General features: G+C 41.1%; 1 long non-coding RNA gene across 1 annotated transcript; it reads right to left on the reverse strand.

Moving 5' to 3' along the window:
• Positions 1 to 1,832: 1,832 nt before the first annotated feature.
• On the reverse strand, positions 1,833 to 7,008 carry LOC115749480. The gene is made up of 3 exons (XR_004016342.2): positions 6,997 to 7,008; positions 4,529 to 4,531; positions 1,833 to 1,953 (listed from the first exon to the last, which is right to left on the reverse strand). It is a non-coding gene; the product is annotated as an uncharacterized LOC115749480 (long non-coding RNA).
• Between the last annotated feature and the right edge of the window lie 1,051 nt (positions 7,009 to 8,059).

The following is an 8,059-nucleotide window of genomic DNA, read 5'->3' on the forward strand; positions in this document are numbered from 1 at the left end:
GACGCAGTATTATGCGGTTTGGTTCTCGATTCCCGGGTAAGAACCAAACCATATATAGAGAATCAAATAATCCCGATTAAAAAATAAAGAACCTTTTTATGTAAAACTTCTTATTGTTTAGTTTAGGGCTAATACCGCGAAAAACACCAAACCGGTACAAATGTGATAAATTTACCTCAAATTATTTTTTTTCACCATAAAAAATAATAAACCGATACACATTTGACAAATTTACTTGTGACAAATTTACCCTTTGTTAATTTTCGTTAAATTTTATCGTTAAATTGCTGAGTTGGATGACACGTGGCAAGTGCCGGATGTACATGTTTGGGATTTTTACCCTCTATTTGTCACAAGTGTATCAATTTGAGATTTTTCGTGATACTAATCCAATTTAAATGAAACTAATGAAGGGTAAATTTGTCACATGCGTATCGGTTTAAAATTTTTAGTGGTCAAAATAATTAGTTTGACGTAAATTTATCATCAATGTATCAATTTGAAATTTTTGGTGATCAAAAAAATAGTTTGAGATAAATTTATCACGGGTATACCACTTTTAAATTTGTCGTGATATTAACCCTTTATTTTATTATATGTGTTCATTTTTTTGGATCAGTACTATTAACAAATGAGGATTTTTATTTTTGCGCTCATTTTCTTTTGCTTTACTAAAAACGAAACAAAAAAGAGGAAGCAAAAAATGAAACAAAAGAAAAAGGAATTGATCGGTTATATGTGTTCATCTTTATGGATCGTTACTATTAGCAACTGAGGATTTTTTATTTTGCGTTCACTTTTCTTTTTGCTTTACTAAAAACTTAAACAAAAAAAAAAGAAAGAAAGAGGAAGCAAAAAAAAAAACAAAAGAAAAAGAAATTGATCGGTTATACGTGTTCATTTTTACGGATTTTTATTTTTGCGTTCACTTTCTTTTTGCTTTACTAAAAACAAAACAAAAGAAAGAAAGCAAAAAAATTAAACAAAAGAAAATGAAATTGATTGGTTTTCGGACGGACTTTAGGAGTAATGATTTCAAATTTCAAGATATGTACGGTAAATTCCAAATTCTAAAAATGGAGAAATCGATTTTGACGGTATAGAACCGCTCACCATTTTTTGCGGTAGAAATGAATATTGTCGAGTACCAAATTACCAATGCCTTTTCAAGAAAAGCCTCCGAGTTTCACCGATGCAGAGCAAACGGTCTCCACCAAAAGGGTAGGCCCGCCGTCTTTTTCCATCCGTACTGGCATGCTGGGTTGCGAAACTAGAATGATATGCAAAGCCATGCGAGTGAGCATAATGAACGTACATTACTATCATCTCCCCCCCGTCGGCAAACCCTAAATCGAGAAAAAGACACGTTTCTTTCCTTCATTTCAAGGAATGTCGATGAATTTTTACATCTCAAAATTCAAATGAAATCTTTTTAAGGTCTTTGCTTAGGATCGTTCAATAACAAATATTTCTTTATTACGATAACTATATATTATACTTTTAAAATTCGTTCAAAGTGAAAATAATAAGAACAAGAAAAGCAGCTACCATTCAAAAAGATTGTTTTTTCCATTTGGGGTTCCGATGCCGAAAATTCTTGTCTGTGGTACATGCTTCGTCAACTACCGAGCTCGGATCTGGTCTCCGTTTCTGCAAGATAGTGCAATTTCGGGCCAGCCAAATTCTCCGCAGGACCCCGACTATGAGCTCAGCTGAAGGTATATTTGTTTTCTGTATGGTGACGTCCAGGACCCATTTGTCCATTGCAAAAATTCCATACCTTAACGTCTGAATTTGCAATCTATGGTCCGACCAAGCCATTTTGGTCCAGTCGCGAAGCAGAAATAAGTGCTCTAGAGTTTCTCGGACTTGTTGGCAGACGGGCAAAGGGGATCGGGTGCGATTTTCCTCTTGTGCAAGTTCTCACGAGTTGGTAAGCTATTATGGCACGCACTCCATAGAAAGAATTTAGTATTTGCCATCGTATTAAGATTCCATATGTTCTGCCAGAGGAATTTGGGTATGTGGTAGTAGGTCGAGGCTTGGCTATGGTTCTACTGATGTGCAAATGATTGCATGTTGTTGTAGGCCCCTTTTAACTGTATAGATGCCTGTTTTCTTACCAGTCCACACCATCGTGTCCTCTATCGGGCTACTGCTCAACGTATGACCTTTGATTTCCTCAATTATTTGCTCGCTAAAAATGGAGTTCAGCTTCTGTTCGTCCCAACGCCGTTCTCCCCGAAGCAAATAATTCTTCTACCCTTTGAGAATCTCCTATGTTGGCTGGCCCTCCTATTACTCCTTGGGGCAACCATTTCTCCTCTCTAATGTTGATTGATTTCCCATTGCCAGTGGCCCACCTAATTGATGGATAAACTGTTTCTCTCTCCTATTTTTAGGCTTTGCTAGCCCCATGAGGGTCGAGAGCCTTTGTTAGCATTCCAAAAACTTACTCTCGGGGAAGTGGAGTCCTTTGATTATTTTACTTCACGAGGTTGAGGGGGACTGAATTAGTCTCCAAGCCTACTTTCCTAGCATGGCTTTGTTGAAATTCAAAAGATCTCTAAACCCGAGCCCCCCACCCCCTTTTTCCATTTTCTTTAGTTTGAGTTTCTCCCATCTCTTCCAATGGATGTCTGCCTTTGATTCGCATTGTTTCCACCAAAAGGAAGCTATCGTTCACTCCACCGCCCTACAAATTGAGTTTGGAATTTTAAAGATTGACATTGCATATTGGGGAATTGCTTGCACCCCGGACTTTATTAAGGTTTCCTTCCCGGCTGTAGATATAAGCCTCACTTCCATCATTCTAGTTTCATATTGACCCTTGTCAAGATCCAGGAAAACACTTGGTTCTTTGAACTCCCCCAATCGAATGAGATGCCTAGATACTTCCCTATCTTGTCTATCACCAGTACCCTTAAATTCATCTGCCATATTTTTTCGTAGGTTTGGTGGACAGTCATTGTTGAAGTAAATTTCCGACTTGACCCCGTCGCATAACAATACCGGTACCTTCAAAAAGAGTGTCGAGATATCTCGCATTGCTCTAATCTCAACTCTGGAGTTTATATACTCCGTATATACATGCAATTTTTCTCAATTTATTAACTTTTGCTTTAACTTTTAACTTTATAAAATGATATTTGAGCCGGATTCTATCCTGGCTTGTTTCGTTCGCGGGTGTTAGTTTTATGACTTAATTTTCTTGTAGACGCTTCTCCAACCTTCTCGATAACAAGACGTCAGCCACCGAGCTCGACTTAAAGGTCGGACTTTGGTTAAGCTGTCGATTCCTGAATTTGACCAGAACTTTCTTGGTGATTGACGGAAAACAGACATTGGCATATTTTATTTTATTTTCCCCACATTTCCCTTGGGGGAAAAAAAAAAGACCAAAAAAAAAAATAATAATAAAAAAGAAATCGGAAAATGAAAATAATAATCAGAAAAATGGCACCACCGCTAGCCAGCAAGCTAGCAGCAGAAGGGACAAGGGCGCGTGGCGAGCGGACTTGTCCGGACATCAATTTGCTGTTCCACCTTTGCCCCTGTCTCATCGGGTATATTTCTCTTCAGGACACGAAGGGCACGATGCGCGATTTTTGGAGCTGACGTGGGAGGGCGATAAGCCGGCCGCCCAAAGGCCACATTTGTAGAGTTGGAGGGCCAATTTGTGCCAATTTGTGCCAAACCGGCCTTTGGGGAACCGGAGAGCCCAACTCGGTCCCCCATGTTAACTCATTCCCAATCCGACTCACCATCTATTTGTCCACTCTGTCCGAAGGCTCGGATTAATGAGATCACGACAAACTCCCACTTGCTTGCGAAAATCTTATCCGATCGGTTGCTGTCCTAAGCACCAGATGTCGACGGTACATGAAAAAAATATTTAGTATGGGATCGACACTACTACATTGATGAGCCGCTCCAACTTATCTCGTGAATTGTTTTAAGGGTTCGGTTGGATTCGTCCCCATTCGAGCGTGGCTCGTGTACTCAATCAAGTCAAACCCGAGTTTCCCAACCCTTCAACGCGACTGCCAGCGAGATCGGTAACCAAGTTTTCGCATATCCTCTTAGATTAACACGGGGCATTTCCCAATCTTTCGATCTGACTAGTTTGTATGAGATGCGCGCGAGCCGTTCCCGCCCGCGTACATGAGTAAGGCCACAAGAGTTCAAAGCGTTTCGACGGTGAAACGATGAGGATAACGGTCAATATACAACCTAATGTTTCTGTTCATTTTTCCGGATTAAGCTGGTCTCAAAGAACCAACTTTTCTCATGTTTGAGTGATAAGTCAAGCCCGTTTCGACCCAATAATGTTTGACGATGGTCTAACCAAAATTACAACGCCCAGTGCTGGTGGCAAAAAAGCCCATTAGGACGAGCCAAAAGAGGGCCCAATGGAAATGGACCCCACTTCCCTTCTAAAACAGTGCGAGCCTTCGAACCGGTTGGCTCAGTGTCTGGAGACGTGTCAGTGTTCGGAGACCTGACAATAGAGGACCGGCTCCGAGACGTACTTTTATGCTGGGGGCCCAGGGGTGAGCAATGCCGACAACGGAGGAATCGAAACTCCAATGACTCACTCTAAACGTGGATCGCTACTATACAAGCATACTCTGTATTAGCCATCGGAAAATGACTTGGAGTTTATTTTCCCTACCGCCACTCCTCAAGTTGAGAGAAAATATTTTTATTCTCTTCATCACAGGGAATGCGTTCGAGTTTTACGTTCTAAATTTCAGACGAAGTAGTTTAAGGACTTGCTTAGGTCCCAACAGGTCTTATTTTGCCGGTTCGCGAGGTGAATCGGTCTGCTCCGAAAATTGGAAACTGGGCTCAACCAGTTTGGTTACCGATTCTATATCCCGAATCGATCGATTTTGTCTAGAAACATGAAACCTGAACTGATTTTACTCCTGCTCCTAAATAATTTATTTTACTCTCTCTCTCTCTCTCTCTCTCATCTTTAAACAGAAAATATTTGTTGAAATCACATATGTTCGATATATTATCTTCAAGTAGAAATAATCGCAAATCATGCTTGGCACATCCATATCGTATGTGTAACAAAACGAAACCAAAAAAGAAGCATCGGCTGGTCCTTGGGTTGACTTTGGATTCGGCTATTTTAGTTGCAAAGCTGATTTCGGGACCAATACGGTCGGCTTCCGATTCCAAAAAAGTAGGAACCAAGCCTTGCATGGCATATTTCGGATTTTTTTGCCTCCGGAACCGGTCCCCCTCCGGCCCTTCCCCTTCCTTCATGCATTTGATCTTGCCATCTTAAAGACACTCAATAATTTCGCACTGCTATTGTCCGAGGTGGGGACATGGGAAATTATTGTAGGAGAACAGAGCACCCCGCCAATTACATTTACCGCATTCATTTTTTGGGACGAGGCGAAACGGCTGCCAGCTGGCCCCGCTCCGGATTACGCGAATTTACGAGCGCTGCTGGGTCGCAACGGGAAGACCGGGTGGAACCACGTGACTCCCCCGCCAGAGGGAAGACCGCGGGATTCCCGCGCGTAGGCGAACAGCGCATTCATTGGCCGCGGCGCGTAGCCCCCTGTAGGGGGAGTCGGCGCGTCACGGACTCTTTTGCAGGCCTATCCCCGTCCCATCCTTTCGATCTTTGGAACGGTACTTGTGGTCAACTCGCCGAGTTTCGCCAGGACAACCTGTCTGGTCCAACCCACTTTTCCTTTTTTTGTTTTTTCCTTTCTTCATTAAAAAATTAAATGGATTTGATCCATCACGTATTATTGAAATTCATCCACCGAATTATGCGATGAGAGCCAATGACCTCGCTCCCTTTCTTGATTGTTATTTTATAAGAAAAATATCAGTCTATTTGCACAATGTCAACGGATCATATTTTCTTAATCGTATACTTAGGACGCACATGACAACATTTCTAAAGTATAAATTTATTTAGTAACGTAACTTTTGGAGTAGAAATCCGTTTAGTTACGCAACTTCATTTTTTTATTTTTAGAGTATTTTTTGTACTCTAAAAATAGTTTTTGGAGCCCATTGAAAAAGTAAAAAAAAAAATGTAATTTCATCCAGAAATACTAAAATCGATTTTTACTCGATGGTAAAAGTTGATTTTTAAAGCAGAAGTGTTATTATATGCACTCTTAGTACCCATTCTGTCAGTAAAAATCTTATTTCGAAATTCGTGGTTTTGACGAAAAAATGATTTTTTTTATTGCATTTGTGAAACACCCAAATGCTTTTTCCCGTTGGACGCGGAGCTAATATTTCAAAAATCATCAAAGCATGGTGTAAGGAGAGATTGAAATGCATTGCATCGTCACGACAATAGATTTATCCAATATGGTCATCCTGATCCTAAAGTCAAACGTTACGCTTTTAATCTTTGGCTGGGTTGCGGTTTTGATAAATGTAGACAGGACTCCTTTGATAGACAAGTGCTCAGTCTTTAAAAGGTTAGACGAGGGGATCCGAAGCATAAATTTGGAGGACATGTCTCCGTCCTTCTGCCCGAAAGCGGAGTCCGTTCCAGGTTTACTCGCTTCGCCTTCTCGTTCGGTTTTTCCCTTTTTCCCACGCGCGTCCTCAATGCCACCACGCGCCTTTGATGCTGGGCTTCAGTCAAGGCTCGTTTGTTTTGCTCTTACGGGGGGACCTATTTCGTCTATATTTACTTTAAGTGTTGACATATATTTGGAGGTTGTAATAGACTTAGGAGTATCTCCATAGCGTCTGTTGAGCGAAGAAAAAATTATTAAAAAAAATCCTAAATCTATTATAATTGTATTAATTCGGTCCTAAGTCTTTCTTTTATGTCAATTCAATTTAAAACATTTTTGTATTTGTGTCAATTCGGTCATTCCTGCCAATTTTCGCCGGCCGATGATGACGTGGACGCCAATCGGTATTGTGGACGCTGGCGTTAACGTGAATAATTTTTAAATAAATTTTTTATTTTTTTTCCTTTCTTTTTCTTTTTACTTTCTTCTCCTCCTTCCTGCGGTCGGTCACCGGATCGGCGATCGGCTTGAGCCAAAGCCGTCGAGGGCGAGGCCGGCCTTGCCCAGTCTAAGCCTCGCCACCTTTGTTGGGCAAGCTCGAGTAGCCATATCGAGGTCGGCTGAGCCCAAATTCGGTGAGGCGGATATCTTGCCATGGAGGAAAACCAAAATCCTTCCCTTTCTCTCGCCCGAGCTTGCCCTGGTTTTGATTTCTTCCAAAACACTTCCTCTCTCTAAGCCGAGCTTGCCCGGACAAGATAGCAAGGCTCGGCCTGGGCTCAATTGATCTTGCCCTCGCCGGCGATTGGCCAAATGAAGGAGGAGAAGGAAAGGAAAAGAAAAGGAAAAAAATAAAAAAATATTAAAAAATTATCAAAAAATTATTCATATTAGCGCCAAAGTCCACATCGGTGCCGGTCATGGTGCACGTCAGAACCAGACTGCAAAAATTGGCCAGAATGGCTCAATTGACACAAAAACAAAATGCAATCTTTCAATGTATTGATTTTTCTCTTCTTTTAATTTCATGTGAAATTGCTATCTACATCAAAATTTGAACCAATCGGGGCTATAATATATAAAATCCGCGCACCACATCGATTGACTAACTAAAAACCGTCGAGGATACAAAATTTCTTTTATTTGTTGCTTTTTTTTTTTGGGTCGAATATTTGTTGCTTAATAAGCACTCTCAAACATTCATTAATAACTTCTACCATGTGTACTCATGTTATCGAGTGTTTTTAATCTCTCAAACACTAACTAGGAGTACATTAATGAAAGAACTACTTTTTAGATTGTTAATTGCACATTTTAAGTTCTATTTTCAGCAGAATCTTGATTGCGCGTTCGTCTTCCACGCTCTAACCGTGCGAGTAAAAGAACTTCGCCAAACCGAGCGCAGATAGAGCTTTTCCTGTCCCCACCGCCTCGTCCCAACTAACTAAAACCGTCGAGCGCAAAAGCATGAAATCCCCAAAATACCCCCATAGGCTCTCTGAACGAGAGCCAGGACCAGACCCCCTCCTCTCTTTCTCGCTCAC

Source organism: Rhodamnia argentea, chromosome 7 (genome assembly GCF_020921035.1).
Source record: "Rhodamnia argentea isolate NSW1041297 chromosome 7, ASM2092103v1, whole genome shotgun sequence".
In the NCBI taxonomy this organism is placed as follows: domain Eukaryota; kingdom Viridiplantae; phylum Streptophyta; class Magnoliopsida; order Myrtales; family Myrtaceae; genus Rhodamnia; species Rhodamnia argentea.